The sequence below is a fragment of the Mobula birostris genome, chromosome 19, assembly GCF_030028105.1.
Source record: "Mobula birostris isolate sMobBir1 chromosome 19, sMobBir1.hap1, whole genome shotgun sequence".
In the NCBI taxonomy this organism is placed as follows: domain Eukaryota; kingdom Metazoa; phylum Chordata; class Chondrichthyes; order Myliobatiformes; family Myliobatidae; genus Mobula; species Mobula birostris.
The window spans coordinates 30043589-30063932 of NC_092388.1; positions in this window are offsets into that span (position 1 = coordinate 30043589).

The following is a 20344-nucleotide window of genomic DNA, read 5'->3' on the forward strand; positions in this document are numbered from 1 at the left end:
TCATGAAATGTGTTAACTTTATGACAGCAGTACAATGAAATGCATGATTAATATAAAAAAATAAACTGCTGTAAGTATATATATAAAATAATTAAGTGAAAATACGTCGTGCAAAAAAAAGTAGTCATGGGTCTAAATGTCCATTTAGAAATTGGATGCAGTGGGGAAGAAGCTGTCCCTGAATCGCTGTGTGTGAATTCGGGCTTCTGTATCTCCTTCCTAATAGTAACAATCGGAAGAGGACATATCCTGGGTGGTGGGAGTCACTAATGATGGACATCACCTTCCTACGGCACTGCTCTTTGAAGATCTCTTGGATACTATGGAGGTCAGAATCAGAATTAGGTTTATTATCACTGGCATATGTTGTGAAATTTCTTAACTTAGCAGCAGCAGGGCAATGCAATACATAATACAGAAGAAAATAAATAAATGAATTACAATATGCATATATTGAATAGATTAAAAATCATGCAAAAAACAGAAATAATATATATTTAAAAGTGAGGTGGTGTCTGAGGCTTCAATGTCCATTTAGGAATCTGATGGCAGAGGGGAAGAAGCTGTTCCCAAATCGTTGAGTATGTGCCTTTAGGCTTCTGTACCTCCTACCAGATGGTAACAGTGAGGAAAAAGCATGCCCTGGGTGCTGGAGGTCCTTAATAATGGACGCTACTTTTCTGAGATACCGCTCCTTGAAGATGTCCTGGGTATTCTGTAGGCTAGTACCCAAGATGGAGCAGACTAAATTTCCAACCCTCTGCAGCTTCTTTCGGTCCTGTGCAGTAGCCCCTCCATACCAGACAATGATGCAGCCTGTCAGAATGCTCTCTACAGTACAGCTATAGAAGTTTTTGAGTGTATTTGTTGACATACCAAATCTTTTCAAATTTCTAATGAAGTATAGTCACTATCTTGCCTTTTTTATAACTGCATTGATATGTTGGGACCAGGTTAGATCCTCAGAGATCTTGACACCCAGGAACTTGAAGCTGCTCACTCTGTCCACTTCTGATCCCTCTATGAGGATTGGTATGTGTTCCTTCATTTTACCCTTCCTGAAGTCCACAATCAGCTCTTTTGTCTTATAGATGTTGAGTGCCAGGTTGTGGCTGTGACACCACTCCACTAGTTGGAATATCTCGCTCCTGTACGCCCTCTCATGACTATCTGAGCTTCTATGAACAATTGTTGTATCATCAGCAAATTTATAGATGGTGTTTGAGCTATACCTAACTACACAGTCATGGGTATATAGAGATTAGAGCAGTGGACTAAGCACACACCCCTGAGGTGCACCAGTTTGATCAACCGTGAAGAGGATACGTTATCACCAATCCGAACAGATTGTGGTCTTCTGGTTAGGAAGTGGAGGGTCCAATTGCAGAGGAAAGTACAGAGATCCAGGTTCTGCAAATTCTCAATCAGGATTGTGGGAATGATGGTACTAAATGTTGAGCTATAGTCAATGAACAGCATCCTGACATAGATGTTTGTGTCTTCCAGGTGGTCTAAAGCCATGTGAAGAGCCATTGAGATTGCATGTGCCGTTGACCTAATGTGGCGATAGGCCAATTGCAATGGGTCCAGGTCCTTGCTGAGGCAGGAGTTCAGTCTAGTCATGACCAACCTCTCAAAGCATTTCATCACTGTCAATGTGAGTGCTACCGGGTGACAGTCATTAAGGCAGCCCACATTATTCTTCTTAGGCACTGGTATAACTGTTGTCATTTTGAAGCAATTGGGAACTTTCACCCATAGCAGTGAGAGGTTGAAAATGTCCTTGAATACTCCTGCTAGTTGCTTGGCACAGAAATTCAGAGCCTTACCAGGTACTCCATCAGGACCTTACACCTTGCGAGGGTTCACTCTGTTTAAAGACAGTTTAACATCAGTCTCTGAGACACAGATCACAGGGTCATCAGATGCAGCTGGGATCTTCACAGCTGTAGTTATATTCTCCCTTTCAAAGCGTGCATAGAAGGTGTTGAATTCATCTGGTAGTGAAGCATCGCTGCCATTCATGCTATAGGGTTTCACTTTGTAGGAAATAATGTCTTGCAAACCCTGCTAGAGTTGTCATACATTCGATGTAGCCACCAACCTCGTTCAAAATTGTCTCTTCGCCCTTGAAATATCCCTTCGCAAATCATACCTGGTTTTCTGGTACAGGCCTGGGTTGCCTGACTTGAATGCCACAGATCTAGCCTTCAGCAGATGACATACTTCCTGGTTCATCCACGGCTTTTTGTTTAAGAATGTCCAGTAAGTCTTTATAGGCACACACTCATCCATATAGGTCTTAATGAAGTTGGTAACAACTACAGCATACTCATCCAGGTTTGAAGATGAATCTCTGAATACAGTCCAGTCCACCGATTGAAAGCAGTCCTGTAGGTGCTCCTGTGCTTCCCTTGTCCATACCACCTTGTCCTCACTACTGGTGCTGCAGTCTTCAGTCTCTGCCTATACTCAGCCAGTAGAAATACAACCAGATGATCAGACTTCCCAAAGTGAGGGTGTGGAATGGCACGCTAGGCATTCTTGATGGTCGTATAACAATGATCCAGTGTGTTGTCTCCTCTCGTATTGCAAGTTGATGGTAATTGCTTTGTGATTTTTTTCAGACTGGACTGGTTAAGATATCCCAAAATGATGGTGAAGGCATTAGGGTGTGCTGTTTCGTGCATGTTGATCCCATTGCTCAGATCATCTAAAGCCTGATTGATATTGGCCTGAGATGGAATGTATACTGCTACCAAAATGATCCCAAAGAACTCCTGCGGTAGGTAAAAAGGACAACACTTAACTGCTAGATATTCCAGGTCTGGTGAGCAGAATTGGAACAGCACTGATATATTTGTACACCAAGAAAAGTTGACCATGACATATATTCCTCCACCTATGCTTTTGAGAGACTCTGTTGATCTATCCTGATAGTGTATAATAAACCCATCGATCTGAATCGCTGCATACAGTATGGAAGGGGTTAACCAGAATTCCATGAACCAAAAGACACACGCAGTCCTAATGTCCCACCGCTTCAGCACCCTAGATCTGAGATCATCGATTTTATTCACCAGCGACTGCACATTTGCCAGAAAACTAGTTGGTAATAGGAGTTTAAAACCCCTTTTTCTTAAACGCACTTGAATCCCTGATCTGCAGCCACGCTTCCTCCATGGATTCCTACAAGGACACATCCGTCCACAATCAGTACTGTTTCCATCAGTTTTAAGCAGCAATGGTTCATTTAAATGCATTAAGACATCTTTGTTGACTGCACTGACCTTGGGAGCAGTTGTGCTTTTTAGCTGTATCAGAGTGAAATGAGAATATTTAATCGTATCCATTGAGAGTTCTGCTGCTACTCAAGTCGCCTCTAGGAAGTGAAAAAAGAACAAGTTTCTGCAATTTACTTCAGTCTTGTGCTGTGGACCCCACCTACCCCATACTGGAGAGTGATGCAGCCAATCAGAATGCTCTCCATGGTACACTTGTCGAAGTGTTTGAGTGTTTTATTCGACAAACCGAATCTTCTCAAATTCCTAATGAAATATAGCCACTGTAGAGTCATAAAGTCATAGAGAAATATAGCAAAGAAACAAGCTATTTGGTCCATTCCATCCATGCCAAAGACACTTTAGCTGCCTACTCCCATCGACCTGTACCAGGACTATAGCCCTCTATGTCCCTGCTGTCTATGTACCTAACCAAACTTCTCTCAAATGTTGATATCAATCTTGCATGGATCACTTGCACTGGCAGCTCATCCAACACTCTCATGATCCTCTGAGTGAAGAAGTTTATCTTCATGTTCCCCTTAAACTTCTGTCTTGCCTTCTTTACTGCTGCATCCTCACCATCTTCTGCATATTGTCAGAATTTTTCAGTTTCTCTTTGCATTCTCTATTGATTTGTGATTCTTTCACTTCGCAACATTTTCGTGCAATTTTCTGTCATTCTTTCACTAGATCCAGAATTTCATCTGTCATCCATTTTTTCTTTTCTTTTCCCTTTTTCAATAATACTCCATTAGACACATCCACCATTGCTTTTTCAAACTTCAACTTGCTTGGTGTGTTCACCACTGTCAGAACGTCAAATCTGTTCTTCGCTGTTACAGTGTATTTCATCGTAATGTCCAGATCTTGTAAGCAAACCAGAATTAACTGGATAATACCCTTAGACTTCTTTAACCCTCTGAGCTTAACCTTCAGCTGGCTTATCACCTGAATATGGTCACTCTCACAGTCCACTCCTGGATATGCCTTAGACTGTTGCATGGCAATCCTGAAATGCTTCTGATTTTGAGGTGATCTATTAGATTGTGGTACTGATCTTCCGGGCTTCTCGAAGTCCACAACCTTCTTAAGTGTTGTGCGGACCACGTGTTTGTTATTATCTGATCATTTGCACCATACCAGTCTATAAATCTCTAACCTCTGTCATTTTTGGTTCCTAATCCCCAAATGTGATGACATTATCACCATCTCTAACTTTAGCATTTATATCCACTATTATTAAAACGATGGCTTGTAATTTGTAGTGGCCCTTTGCTTCTTGCAAGGTATCATAAAACTTTCTATATCTTCTTCACTGCTATCGGCTGTTGGAGCATATTGTTGAAATGTTCATAAGTCGTCCTCAGAGTATTACCAGCAGTACTCTGTCCAATATCCCACAAAGTTTTTGCTTATTTCAGCATCTGTTGTTATTCCCACAACTTCTTCCTGTTTATTCCCTCTTGAATAGATCAGTTTGTACTCATCAGAATCAAAACATTCTGTCCCTTTCCACCTTGTCTCACATGTTGACTTTTAAACATTCCGTTTCTTGCTTCATGTCCTCTAGCTTTCCAGCTTGATAAAGAGCTCTCACATTCCATGTTGCTATTTTAATGTTATCTCTGTTGCAACAGTAGTCTGACGATGGTCGAGTTTCACATGACGTACATGAATATCTCTACCAAGCGAGGGATCGTTGCCTGTGGGGACAACCCCCTTCATGCGGTTGTTCTTATTCTTTTCTCTATCCATGAATGCTCGCATGGACGGAGTATACCAGTAAGGAGTTATAAAATAAAGTGGCTCCAATCTATGTGGTGTTATGTGAGATGAGCTAAAGATTTGTCAACGAATTGATGTTAAAAAGCATTTTATGTAAGGAGAGGTATGATGACAGAAAAGAATTTCAGAGTTTTGTGCCTTGACAGCTGAAAAAAGAATCGAAAAATCGAGGAATGATGGAAAGGCTTCATATTTCAGATTGAAAGAATATAGAGAGTTGGGGGTGGGGGGATAGGAAGGTATTTGAAAGCAGAGTTGATATTTTAAAATTAAAGGAATGTGGGAACTTAAAGTAGATACATGTGAGTTAGGAAATATATAAAAGGAGTTGTATGAGATCAAGTGTAGGGAATGTATAACAAGTAAGACCTGACTAAAGAGCACTGGAACAATGAAACTAAGAAATAAAAAACGCATGGCTGAATGTTTCTGCTTCTGATGAGATGAGATATCAGCAGAAAAGGATGATGCTGGTGAATATGGGATGTCAATAGCTGGTCTTTGATGATGAAGCGGATCTGTATTCTGGAGCTCATTTTATCATTAACAATACCAATAAAGAAATGTGAAATGCTGGATGAAGGGGTTTGCACTGACAACTATGGTACATCTTAGGAAGGTAGGCAAAGGGGGTGGTGTGGCTCTACTGGTACAGAATGACATCAAATCAGTAGAAAGATGTGACATAGGATTGGAATATGTTGAATTCTTGTGGGTTGAGTTAAGAAACTGCAAGGGCACAAGGACGTTGTTGGCAGGTATATACAGGCCTCCCAAAAGTGGCTGGGAGGTGGACCACAGATTATAACAGGAAATAGAAAAGGTGTGTCAAATAGGCATTGTTATGGTAGTCATGGGAGATTTTAACATGCAGGTCGATTGGGAAAATCAGGTTGATAATGGATCTCAAGAGAGTGAGTTTGTTGAATGCCTAAGAGATGGCTTTTTAGAGCAGTTTATCATTGAAGCGACTAGGGGATCAGCAATACTGGATTGGCTGTTATGTAATGAACCTGAGGCGATTAGGGAGCTTAAGGTAAATAACCCTTAGGGACCAGTGATTACAATATGATTGAGTTCAACCTGAAATTTGATAGGGAGAAAGTGAAGTCTGGTGTAGCAGTATTTCAGTGGAGTAAGGGAAATTACAGTGGTATGAGAGAGGAGTTGACCAAAGTAAATTGGAAGGAGCTGCTGGCAGGGATGTCAGCAGAGCTGCAATGGCGTACGTTTCTGGGAAAAATGAGGAAGGTGCAGGACATATGTATTCCAAAAATGAAGAAATACTCAAATGGTAAATAGTACAACCATGGCTGACAAGGAAAGTCAAAGCTACTGTAAAAGCAAAGGAAAGGGCATGCGACAAAGCAAAAATTAGTGGGGAGATAGAGGATTGAGAAGTTTTTAAAGACCTACAGAGAGCAACTAAAAAGGTCATTAGAAGGGAAAAGATGAAATATGAAAGTAAGCTAGCAAATAATATCAAAGTGGAGAGTAAAAGTATGTTAAAACTGAAAGAGAAATGAGAGTGGATATAGGACTGCTAGAAACTGAGGCAGGAGAAGAAATAATTACAGGAGACAAGGAGATGGCTGATGAACTAAATGAGTATTTTGCATCAGTTTTCACTGTGGAAGACACTAGCTGTATGCCTAATGTTGTTGTGTGTGAAAGAAGAGAAGTGGGTGCAGTTACTATTACAAGAAAGAAGGTGCTCAAAAAGCTGAAAGACCTAAAGGTACATAAGTCACCCGGACCAGATGAACTGCACCCTAGGTTCTGAAAGAGGTAGTGTTAAAGATTGTGGTGACATTAGAAATGACTTTTCAAAAACATTGGACTCTGGCATGGTGCCAGAGGACTGGAAAATTGCAAATGTCACTCCACTCTTTAAGAAAGGAGGAAAGCAGCAGAAAGGAAATTATAGAGCAGTTAGCCTGATCTCGGTGGTTGTGAAGATGTTAGAGTCAATTGCTAAGGATGAGGTGATGGAGTACTTGGTGACACAAGACAAGATAGGAGAAAGTCAGCATGGTTTCCTTCAGGGAAAATCCTGCCTGATGAACGTGTTGGAATTCTTTGAGGAGATTACAAGTAGGATAGATAAAGGGGATGCAGTGAATGTTGTATATTTGGACTTACAGAAGGTCTTTGACAAGGTGCCACACATGAGGCTGCTTACCAAGTTAAGAGCCCATGGTGTTACAGGAAAGTTACTAACGTGGTTAGAGCATTGGCTGATTGGTAGGAGGCAGTGAGTGGGAATAAAAGGATCCTTTTCTGGTTGTCTGCCAGTGACTAGTGATGTTCTGCATGGGTCGATGTTGGGACCACTTCTTTTTATGCTATATCTAGATGATTTAGATGATGGAATAGATGGCTTTGTTGCCAAGTTTGCAGATGGCAGGAAGATTGGTGGAGGGACAGGTAGTGTTGAGGAATCAGGTAGGATGCAAAAGGACTTAGACAGATTAGGAGAATGGATAAGAAAGTGGCAAATGAAATACAATGTTGGAAAATGCATGATCATGCACTTTGGTAGTAGAAATAAATGTGTGGACTATTTTCTAAACAGGGAGAAAAATCCAAAGATCTGAGATGCAAAGGGACTTGGGAGTCCTTGTCCAGAACATCCTAAATGTTACCTTGCAGGTTGAGTTGGTGGTGAGGAAGGCAAATGCCATGTTAGCATTCATTTCAAGAGGTCTGGAATAGAAGAGCAGGGGTGTGATGCCAAGGCTTTATAAGGCACTGGTGAGGCCACACCTTGAATATCGTGAACAGTTTGGGGCCCTCATCTTAAAAAAAGATGTGCTGGCAGGGGAGGTTCACAAGAATGATTCCAGAAAAGAAAAGGTTATCATTTGAGGAATGTTTCATAGCTCTGAGTCTGTACTCACTGGAATTCAGAATGATGAGGAGGGATCTCATTGAAACCTTTTTGAATGTTGAAAAGACTAGATGGAGTAGATGTTGAAAGAATGCTTCCCATGGTGGAAAAGTCTAGGACAAGAGGGCACAGCCTCAGGATAGAGGGACACCCCTTTAAAACAGAGATGCAGAGAATTTTTTTTTAGCCAAAAGGTAGTGAATTTGTGGAATTTGTTGCCATATGCAGCTGTGGAGGCCAGGTTGTTGGGTGTATTTAGAGATTGATAGGTTCTTGATTGGACATGGTATCAAAGATTATGGAGAGAAGGCTGGGAACTGGGGTTGAGGAGGAGAAGAAAAAGGATCAGCCATGATTGAATGGCGGAGCAGACTCAATGGGCCAGATGGCCTAATTCTTCTCCTATGTCTTACGGTCTTATCATGTTGCTATCACAACATTCTGATTTTCTTCATATTACATAATATACTGAAATAATTACATGCCTTTGGCATCAATTTCACTCTAAAATTTCAGGACAGAGAAAATACTTAGGAAGTGCATGCCCAAGAACTTTGAGATCAGCTCTCTTTAATATTCTGATAATATTCCAGATTAGAGATTCACTATTTTAATGTTTCAACAGAAAGAGAATATAGAAAGCATTTACATTTTATGAAAGTCACTTTTTAATCAGACAATATGATGCATCAGTTGTAAGAGTAATGACAGCAATTTTGAGCACTTTATCATAGTTCAGGGAGATGAATATCTGACAGATAATTTTGCAGACTATTCATCCATTTTAATGATGGTGACATAGTGAAATGTAAATGCTGTGACATTATATTTCAAATCTAGCCTGAAGACTTTCTGCAGTCTTGCTCAAAGATCACTACATTGTGAAATGAGTCGAGTCATTTCTTTGTCCCGGGCTTTATATGACCTGCAAGATGGAATTTTCAGCACCAATGTATTGGGCATTCAGAATACAGTACAATTGTGCAGCAGAAATTGGGGAAGAGGATAGTTTGGTCTGCAAATGTCTTTGCCTTGGCTCACTGTCCATCAATTAAAAAAATCAAAGAACATTAACTACAAACAAGCACAAAGACATCTGAATATCATGCAGTTGTTTAATGATAAATTGAAAGTAAGCTCAGTGGTTTCCTTAATAACCCCCTAGGCCTGAGTCGACATAGAAGTAGTAGTTCCTTAATAAATGAACAAGTGGAACAGCATAATATGAAAATTGAAGCATATTATTTTCATCCAGAATGGAATATATAGCATATGTTAAAGAACAATGTGCACTGATTTGAAATATGTGGTATTGTGCTCTGCCTGGTACAGTATATAGCCTAAGAAAACAAGTGGTAGAAAGTCTCAGCAGGCCAGAAGGCATTTTGGAAAGACAAACAATAAATACTTCAAAAAGATTATCTTTCACTAATCCTGACTTGACCAAAAAAAAATGTTAATGTTGTTTTTCTATCCTCAGCTGCAGCCTCCCCTTTGAGTACTTCCAGTATTTTTTGTTTTCTTTTCAGATTCCCAGGCTGAAGAAGCTGCTCAACTCTGTCCCAAAGCAAGGCATTTCTAAGTGTACTTGGGCCTCCGCTGACCTCTGCTGCTCCATTAATTAAAGTGGAACGTGCACCTGTTTTTAGACAGACTGCTGTCTATCCCCGGTTCTCTCCTCCTACTGAGTGCTAACAAAGATTCCAAGAGGTTGTTATGTGTATATACCCATTGCCAAATTCTTGTTCTTGTCCCTAAGATGTAATGCATCTCTAATGAAGATTCTAGTTTATCAACTTATAAAGAACAATACTTATTTCTCAATGCTGATATTTATTTTATCCATCTATACATCTGTCTGTCTCTCTATCTATGTATCTATCTGTTTATTTATTTTAGCTGTTGTTTCGAATTGTGGAAGACATCTAATTACAGTAACAGCTTTTGAGACTGAGGGTCTTGCATCTCTGACTGTCAAAACTGTTCTGAGTGCAGCCAGCTGGTTGTGCTGAGATATTCCTGATCCTTCACTCTGCTTCACCAAGGTGAAAGGAGCCACACTGTCGGAAACTTGACACAAAGGGCAAGCAGTTAGAGAATTGGCCATATAATCAGACATATTTGTTTGTATAATTTCAGGTAGACTACCCGGTTTGTGAGTCCCACACATCAGTCCTGCATTTTCACTTGATAATTTGGGGCCTGCGTTTGGACCTTTGACATGCCAACTTGGATTAGACATTAATTTCTCTACTTTTGTGTAGAATACAAATCAAGAAATTCTTTAGTGCAATTTCAAACAAGAGAACATCTGCAGATACTGGAGATGTTGCCTGACCTGCAGAGTTCCTCCAGCTCTCAAATTTAATTATCTTCCAAGCTGTCACAGTTTGGGGGTTACTTTCAGTTTCAATTAAATTATTTTGAAATATGTGCAAATTCTTGTTTGAAGAAATAGAGTAACTGGAAATAATTATTTTGGGTATTATTACAGCTTTCCCAAAATGATCTGTTTTACAACATTGTGTGGAGCTGAGATGATCAAGTACAATAAAGAGATTGACATCTTTCCAATCCCTTCACTATAATCTGGAAGGATGATTTGCAGGATATTTTAGAGACCATGTAACTATGCAAGAAATAAATACACCATAAATTAAAAAATTAGTAACATTGTCATAACTGTCATTGTTTAAATATTATGTTCTTAGAATTTTCATTTGGCTGCATTAGCTTTTGACAAAGCAGACAAAAGAATATGCAATTTTAAATTGCAAATTGCTCTCGGTACAAGATTAATTACTGCAAAATTATGCAAAAAATATATTGCACTTCTCAGAAACAATACACGCAAAATGTTGGAGGAACTCAGCAAGTCAGGCAGATCTACTGAAATTAATAGACACCCGGGCTGAAGCTTCATCGGGACTGGAAAGGAAGGGGGAATGATGCCAAAATTAGAAGGCGGGGGAGGGGAAGGAGGACAAGCTAAAAGGTGATAGGTGAATCTAGGTGGGTGGAGAAGAGGGGAATGAAGTAAAATGCTGGGAGGTAATAAGTGGAAAAGGTAAAGGGCTGAAGAATAAGAAATCTGATAGGAGAGGAGAGTGGGCTTTGGGAGAAAGGGAAGGAGGAGGGGCGCAGGGGAGGCGATAGGCAGGTGAAGAGAAGATGTAAGAGGCCACAGTGGGGAATTGAAGAAGAGAGAAAGAGGGGAAAGAATTACTGACATTGGAGAAATTGATGTTCCAGCCATCAGTTTGGTGGCTTCCTAGATGGAATATGAGATGTTGTACCTCCAACCAGAGAATGACCTCAGTATTGAAAAAGCAGAGGTCACGGATCGACATGTTTGAATAGGAATGGGAATGGAGTTTAAACTGCTTTGCTACCAGGAAATTCAACCTCTTGTGGATGGAGCAGAGGTGCTTGACAAAGTAGTTCCAAAATCTACATCGAGTCTCATCTTTGTGGGGGGGAGGCCGCATTGAGAGCACCAGATAGTGTGGACGAACCCAACAGATTCACATATAAAGAGCTGCCTCACCTGGGAGGACTGTATGGGGCCCTGAATGGAAGTGGGAGAGGAGGTGAATGGGCAGTTGTGGCACTTCTGCCGTTTGCAGGGATAAGTGTCATGAGGGAGATTAGTTGGGAGGGACGAATGGATAAAGGAATCACAAAGGGAGTGATCCCTGCAGAAAGTGGAGCATTGGGGGTGGTGGGAGTAAGGTAAGGATGTGTTTGGTGGCAGAGTCCTGTTGAAGATGTGGACGTTGTGGAGAATGATATGTTGGATGTGGAGCTACTCGGAAAGCTGGTCATTCCTCTATGATAGTTAAAGTACAGAATGGCTAAAAAAGCAAACTGGAGCCATACTGGAGTGACAGTGTGTTTTACACCATGTCTATTTTCATCTGAAGTTGACAAAGTAGAACTAAAACTGACTTCATATTCGCCAAATGTTATTGACCAATTTAACTGCAGTGATGCCTATCAGTTCAACATAGATATTAAGTAAGATCTTCTTTTCCCAGAAATAGAAGAGTGCCTGGGTGTAGTAAAGGACTAAGTTGATTAATGATTCAGTTGGTGATCTATTTTCACGAACTATTGTACTTCGCCAAAAAATTTGGATTTTTTTTCTCATTGATGAACCATTTTTCTAAGCTTCAGAGTAATATCTTCACTCTCAGGACAGAAGCTTCGGTATCAGTGAATCATTAAGGACTCTCACCATCTGAGACATGCCTTATTCTCATTTCTAAATCAAGGAGGAGGTAGAGAAGCCTGAAGACCCACAATCAATGTTTCAGGAGCAGTTTCTACCCTCTACCATCAGACTTCTGAATGATATGTGAACCTATGAACACAAACTTACAATTATCCTTTTGCACGATTTATTTTTTAGATTGCAACTTACAGTAATTTGTTAGGCATGCACTGTACTGTTATCACAAAACAACCGATTTTATGGTTTATTGTCAGTGACAATTGTGACGAAAGAGGGTTACAAAAGTACACATAGACTAAGATGTTAACTGTCCTGTGCTAGCACCAGTGGGATCAACAGTTGATCTGTTACCTGTCTTCAGGAGAGAGAGATAAGTAAGACAATGGAGCAGCATTTAGAAATGTTAATGAAGAGACGAGAGAGTTTAACGGAAGGAGACACCGGTCTGAGTATTGTCAAGATCGGTTCCTTTTGAACCCTGAACTGTTTGAAGTGTGATGGACAGGCGATACCCCAGCAGGGGGATAAAAAGGGGCAGGTTCGCTAAGACACCACACACGACACCACGAGGTAACGAGACCCTGGAAGCGGTGCGCCCCCACAAGTCGGTGGGAGTTTTGGGGTCTGTTCATGGGACCAGACAGAGACGCACAAGGGCGGAAAGATACGGTCGGTGGGAACCTGGTGTGTGTCCGCCCTTGCCTGGGTGCCGGGTTCACCGCTGAAGAACGATCGTGTCTGGAACGGAGGGGTCACAGTCGGTGACCTCAGGAGACATTACAAAGGGCTCGCCCGAAAGCTAACTGCGAGGGATATCAAAGGTCTGTTGAATCCGATTTGAATATCAGCATTCGCTCTCTCTCTCTCCCCAATGGCACGATGGCGATTACTGCGAACTGAACTAAACTGAACTTTGTCACTTGTGATTGAACATTTTACCCCTAGACTGCGATAGAGCTTGATTGACCCTAGTATCCTAGTTCTGTGTACATGTGTGTTTATTCATTGCTAACCTGTTGCATTTATATCCTTACTATTAGAGTACTATGTTGCTTATTTCTTTAATAAAACTTTCTTAGTTCCAGTAATCCAGACTCCAACTGAGTGGTCCATTTCTGCTGGTTTGGCAACCCAGTTACGGGGTACGTAACACAATAAATCTGATTCTTACCTTCAGTGCAGCATGACAGTATTGCCCGAGGCACCACTAGCTAAGGTGTCACTCAGTGATGAAGGAGATAACCTTACATGGAAAACAAAATGGTAGACTTGGAATATGAATTCAGAAGATTGGGAGCCAAAAACTTCTAGTGTACGAATGTGTATTCACATTGTTTGGAATTTAATCTTCTGTATTTGAAATTAACAAACATAAATGCTTTTATTAAGATATTACAAATGAAATGCTGAAAAACAGTTCCTTGCTTACATGTTCAGTTGAACAAAATAAATCCAAAAAGACTCAAAGAGATCTTCTACCAACTCGGAAAAACATAGCTTGTCGAATACCACCACTAGTTTAATAGGCCTTTGTTGTTATTTGCATACAACAGAGCATGTACCTCATGCTGGAAGTTTCTTACTGAAATAAGCTCTTCAACATCCTCTATGGATATGAAACATACTTTCAGAAATGTTTTTTTTTCTTTCTTCCTGAAAATTCCTAGAAAATGAACTAGAGCAGCTGAACAGGATGAATCGGGTGGCTCAGTGGACTGAATGGATTTACCTAAGCTGCTTGATTCAGTTTGAATCGCTTGAATAGAACATGTTCAGGCTAAAAATTAGGAGAGTGACAGATTATCTCAGACTCAATGCAATCAGAGTTTCTGATAAATTTCTGTTCACATTGCATCAAGTGGATGTTTTTGTTTTAATTTCCAAAGTCACACTCCTTGAGCTGAACGATGGGCTCTGTTAAAGCACAGAAACGTAGCTCAATGGGAATTTATGAATCTATTTCAGCCGAGTATTTTTTGATATAGAGTTTCACCAAGACATATTGCAAAACAATGACTCATCTTTTCTTGGCTTTTAATCCAAACGATCACATTGATCGCACATTAATGCACCCAGTGAGTCAAGTTTCAAATTTTAAATTGAAAACATTGTAATTATGTTGATAAGTAAAGCTAAATAAATGAGCATGCTGTTAAAGAGTAAAGCAGGGTGAACTACTGCAGTGCCATTTATCTCCAAAACCGGCAGGCACAAAAAATGGAAAAAAATAAATAAGCACAAAAGCAAGTAACTTCACAGTGTTTCACTATTCTGCTTCTTTTTCTATAAACTAATGGCTTGATGCTTGACAACATATTAATGTCAAATTTCTTCCACACAATCATAAATTATGAAATAATTTATATTTATCTGTTGGCTGTAACAGGAATTTACAAAGAATAAATATCAACTGGTAACAAGAGACTTAGTCTGTATGTATAGGCAAGACACAATAAATAATTAATTACGAATGAAATTGCAATGTTATTTACTATACACGCCTTTGAAATTATGTTTTCAATTAATTTTCATTATCACTTGTACAACTGAATTAGCTAAAATATTAATATTTACATTTTATATTTTTTGCACAAATTTGGAGTGCAATCCCAAGGCAGGTTTTAAACTCTTAGAAGTTCCCTGAAATGATAAGCAGAAAATTTCTTCCAGTTTGGAATTGGTACTATATAAGAAGTATAGTAACAAAATGTAATTCATGATTCAGCTCCTCAACCAAACTCTTCTTGAAAATTCAGCTTAGGAAGTAGGTTAAGTGGTAGTGGTAGTGCAATCACATGAGTCGAATATATACCCTAGGAATATATGCCTATTCATGAATCCTCAGCTGGTTCTGGAGATCGCTCTGGGATTCACATGTTCGCTTGGATGTTAGAGTGGATTCCCTTAATGGGGGATGCCTGTGTGTGACTTCGTTTAACATGGGGCTGCTGAAGCACGGGCTGCCACCACATGCTCGTTGACTTATCGGGGTCAGGGACCAGCGGCACAGAATGCAAATTGACTGGGAGAACCTTTCTGCGCTGCAGCCTTCCCTCTTAGCTTTAGCTGGTGAAATTGTGTCACTCTGACAGCCACCTTCTCTTAACATTTAATATAAATCCAGCATCTAATCTTTAACCATTAATGTTCTAGGGGGTCACTATTGCCCAGAAATTCAAAAAGATCAATCACATAATTATTATGAGTGTGAGGGCAGATTAGATACCATGCAGTTTTGTGCAGATGGTTTTTATCTAAACTTCTTAAACCCACTCTACCAACTGCAATGCATGAGTCAAAAATGCACTGCTGAAGAGTCTTGACCTGAAATGTTGTCTGTACTCTTTCTGATAGATGCTGTCTGGCCTGCTTAGTTCCTCCAGCATTTTGTGCATGTTGCTTGGTTTTCCAGCATCTGCAGGTTTTCTCTTGTTTGTGATTGAACACTATCTACTTTCCTGGATGGGGGATGACTATTAAATGCAGGACTTGCTTGAAATTAATTTATCCTGTGAACGAATCAAAACTATCTACTGTATTTTCACTGCTGTGGTTGAGCAGTCTACTTATACTCAAAATGAAAATCACAACAAAAACATAAACACAATAAAGTCTGCAGATGCTTGAAATCCAAAGCAACACACACAAAATGCTGAAGTACCTCAGCAGATTAGGCATCATCAATGGAAATGAATAGATAGTTAAAGTTTCGGGTTGAGAACCTTCTTCAGGACTGAGAAAGAAGGTGGAAGATGCCAGAATAAAAAGGTGCGGGAGGGGAAAGAGGCTAGCTGCTAGGTGACAGGTGAAACCAGGTGCGTGGGAAAGATCAAGAGCTGGAGAAGAAGGAACCTGATAGGAAAGGAGAATGGACCATAGGGGAAAAGGAAGGAGTAGGGGACTCAGGGGGAAGTAACAGGCAGGTAAGAATAGGTAAAAAGTCAAAGTGTGGAATAGAGGAAGCTGGGGGAGGGGGGTAATTGGTTTACTAGAAGAAGAAATCAATACTCCTGTCATCAGATTGCAGACTATCCAGATGGAATGTAATCATAATAAAAATAATATTAGCAGCAGAATTCATAATAGCCTTCAAAAAGAAAGTGAAGATTATTAGGAAAAAAAAGGAAAGGAAACTGACTAAGGACAAATAACTAACCCTTTCAAAGAGCCAAATTTTGGGTCAAAAGAACTTTGGCAATGACATGACTCCACAAAATTATAGAACTAGTATTGTTGGCTTAAATGAAAACTAGATCAATATGGAATAATATTTCGGAAAATTGATTACATTTTTTGCACATCTCTGATAGGCAAACCATATTAGCTGGTGATATATAAAACAAATTCAAAAATAATATTTGATTATAAAACTAGAGAAAAAAATCAAATTTCTGTCATTTTCTCTAATGCAAGCTGTCCCATGATGAATTAAATTGTATCTATGGTGCCTATGCTGTTCTGAGAAAGACATTTCTATATATAGCCAGATCACAATGAATACCATTATCAACTGTTTTGCTGATGTGAAATCTCAAAGCCACAAAACGTTTTCTAAAATTAATTCTTTAGCGATAAGCAGTATTCATCTTCATTCATTCTATTAAATAATTATCTCCACATGTGGTCACACTAAGTGGTAAATATGCTTTGGTTATTCAGTCAATTGGGAAAGGAGCAAAACACTTAAAATTAATCTATTCTTCAGTGTCTTTAACATAACAATCCATTTGTTCTGTACAAAGATTCCTTTTCCAGTGGAAAGAGGAATCTACTATTACAGAATCTTATTTCCATTTTGACATAAGCAATTAACAACCACAATAAAATATTATCCTTCACAAAAGCACATAACTTTGACAATCAATTTTTTGATTGTTGCAGTTAGAACACTAAACTTAAATTTGAAGGCAAGAAAGTTAATGGTATAGTCTTTTGAAATGCATTATTTTATCCCCTCTCATGAGATACTGTGTACTATGAGGTACAGCTGAGGGAGGCCGAGGAGCTCTTACAGGACTGCTTTGAATGGGTGGACTGGACCACATTCAGGGATCTGAATCAGAGATTGAGAGATCAGATCTTGAGATCTCAATGAATATGCCACACTCATCATTGACTTCATCAAAACCTGTGTGGATGACAGTGCGCCTTCAAGAATATACCAGACATAACCAAACTAAAAGCCATGAGTGAACCGAAAGGTTCACAGTCTGCTGAAGGATAGATCTGTAACATTCAAGACTGGTGATCCAGAACCCTACAAAAAGTCCAGGTACAACTTACAAAATGCTATCATAAGAGGAAAAAAAGCAATTCTGGGTGAAATTAGAAACACGAGATGCATGTCAGCAGAGGCAGGGTTTTCAGGTCATTACTTCCTATAAGGTGAAACCTAACATCATAAATGACTGTGACGCTTCATTCTCAATTGAGCTGAATGCCTTTTATGCATATTTTGAAAGGGAATATAAAATATACTTGTGTGAATCCCTGCAGCATCTGGCAACCCTGTGAGATCTGTCTCAGAGGATGACATCTGAAAATCTTTCAGATGTTGAATCTTTGCAAGGCGTCAGAACCTGATGCTGTACTTGGCAGGGTGTTGAAAACCTGTGCTAACCAACTGGCTGGAGTGTTCAAGGTAATCTTCAGTCTCTCACTGCTGCAGTCAGAGTTTCCCACCTGCTTCAAAGGACCATCAATTATACCGATGCCCAGGAGGATCAGACTGAGCTGAGTAAATGATTGCCATCCTGAAGCACACACTGTTTAGTGATTACAGCTCAGCATTTAATATTATCATTCCCTCAGTACTAATCAACAAGCTCCAAAACCTGGGCCTCTGTACCTCCCTCTGCAGCTTCCTCATTGGGAGATCACAGTCAGCGCAGACTGGAAATAGCATCTCCTCCTCACTAACATCAGAGGTTCACCTCAAGGATGCATGCTCAGCCCACTTCTCTGCTCCCTCTACACACGTGACTGTGTGGCTAGACACGGCTGAAGAACCATCTACAAATTTGCCGACGTCACAACTGTTGTGGTAGAATAGCAGGTGGTGACGAGGAGTTGTACAGTAGGTTTCATATTTGAATTCAGAATTATATTTTTTGTAGATCGAATAAAGGTCTAGACTGTTGCAAGCTCTGCTAGCTCCATCTGGATACTAGCTTCCCCATCATAGAGGACATCTTCAAAAGGTACGCCTCATTATTAAGGCATCCATCAGTAAGGACCCTGACCACCCAAGACATGTCCTCGTTTCATTATTACCATTGGGGAGGGGACACACTCAACACCTCTCCTCCACCAAGAAATTTTTAAACAGTCCATGAACCAATGAATCCTCTACTTTTGCTGTCTTGTACAATTTAATTATTTTTGTTATGTATTCTTATTGTAATTTATAGCAATTATTATATATTCCAGTGTAATGCTGCTGCAAAACAACAAATTTTACAACGTGTCTGTGATAATAAACCTAATTCTGAATGCCTGCTTGATTTTCTAGATTACAGGCCTCATGGATGTGAAACTTGGAAGAGGAGAGAGGCAGTGAACTTGGTGTACCCACATTTCTCTAAACTTGTTGGTCTTCCGGCAGGAGATCGCAATAAAGGACTGCCTTTGACTGGCACATTCCAGGCTGCAGGAGTACGTGGTAAGGGCTTGTGCTAAAGCATGGTGCAGTTGATGCAAAAATTCTGAGGAGAAGGACTGCTGTCTAAGTTTCTTCTGCTACTGCACATGAAGCATCTGAATCAGCTGGGGAAGCCCATCAAACATTGAAATGGCATATCACCCCAGAGTACCACATAAGTGACAGTGGTGTTATGGCTTAAAAAAAAGTTAACAACACTGATTATATTGACCACAAATGAAAAAGTTCCACACTGCTTCTTTTGTGCATTGAAAAAATTATGAATAAAGCTTATTTTTCAAATTCAAAAGTTGCCACACTGCTATTTTTCTTGTTGTTCAGGCTGATAGAGGCCGCAGGGCAGACTGGATGTCATAGCAACCTTAAAGAGTCGGCCTTGTGTGCCTTGTTGATCCTAAAGACAGCAGATACAGTGCACTGGGTATAGTAGTAGCAGCAGTCACAATAATCATGCAGGTCACGCAGAAGAGGGCGATATTGATTTCCAGAGTGTTTTTGTGCTTATGTCATCCAAATAAATAGTTCATGTCTCTTTTCATTCTTGATGTGTGCCTTCTTGTTGGCAGTGATTTTTAGCTATGGAGGCCCCATTTTACCACACAGGCTCCATGTCTCGGTCTCATGGTCAAGGGCTTAATGTACCTGTACAACTTCTTATTTCTCATAACATCCAAGTTATAGATGATTAGAGTGTCATGATGGTGGTAGTAGGAAGCCTTTCAAAAGAAAAGCTTTGCGTATTTATTATTTCAGTAATTTTTGAGTAATATTGTAAATATATTGGCTAATTAAGCATTTTATTTGCTTACATAATTCATTATAGGTTATATGTAAAAGTATATGATTGGCATATGTCATCACACCACTGGGGAGGAAGAAAGAGATAGAGAAAGAAAGAGAGAAAGAGAAAGAAAGAGAGAGCGAGAGAGAAAGAGAGAGAGAGAGAGAGAGAAAGAGAGAGAGACAGAGAGAGAGAGAAAGAGAGACAGAGCGAGACAGAGAGAGAGAGACAGAAACAGAGACAAAGAGAGAGAGAGAGAGAGAGAGAGAGAGACAGAAAGAGAGACAGAGAAATAAGATTTTCAATTTTTAAAAAAGTGCAGGAAATGTAAAAATTATGTAGGTTTCGTAATCATAAGTGCAAAAAAGCAGAAATGACTAGCGACATTAGATGGATAGAAATAGATGCATTCAATTGCACAAAAGATAACAGGGTGTTGTATACTGAGCAAATTGAGCAGTATTTTGAAACAAATGAAATAGTCAATGAGAAAAGAGTGCCAGTTTTGCTGACTGCATTGGGTGGGTGGAAAGGCATAAAGTTTGCTTAGAAGTTTAACTGCTCCAACCAAGCCAGACAAAGAGTTTTGCTGATATCATAAAAGTAATGCAGGAACATTTAGAACAAAAACCATTGTTGATTGCAGAATGGTTTAGGTTTCATAAGCAGAATCAAAAGGAATGTGAATCCATATCAGCGCACGTGGCCG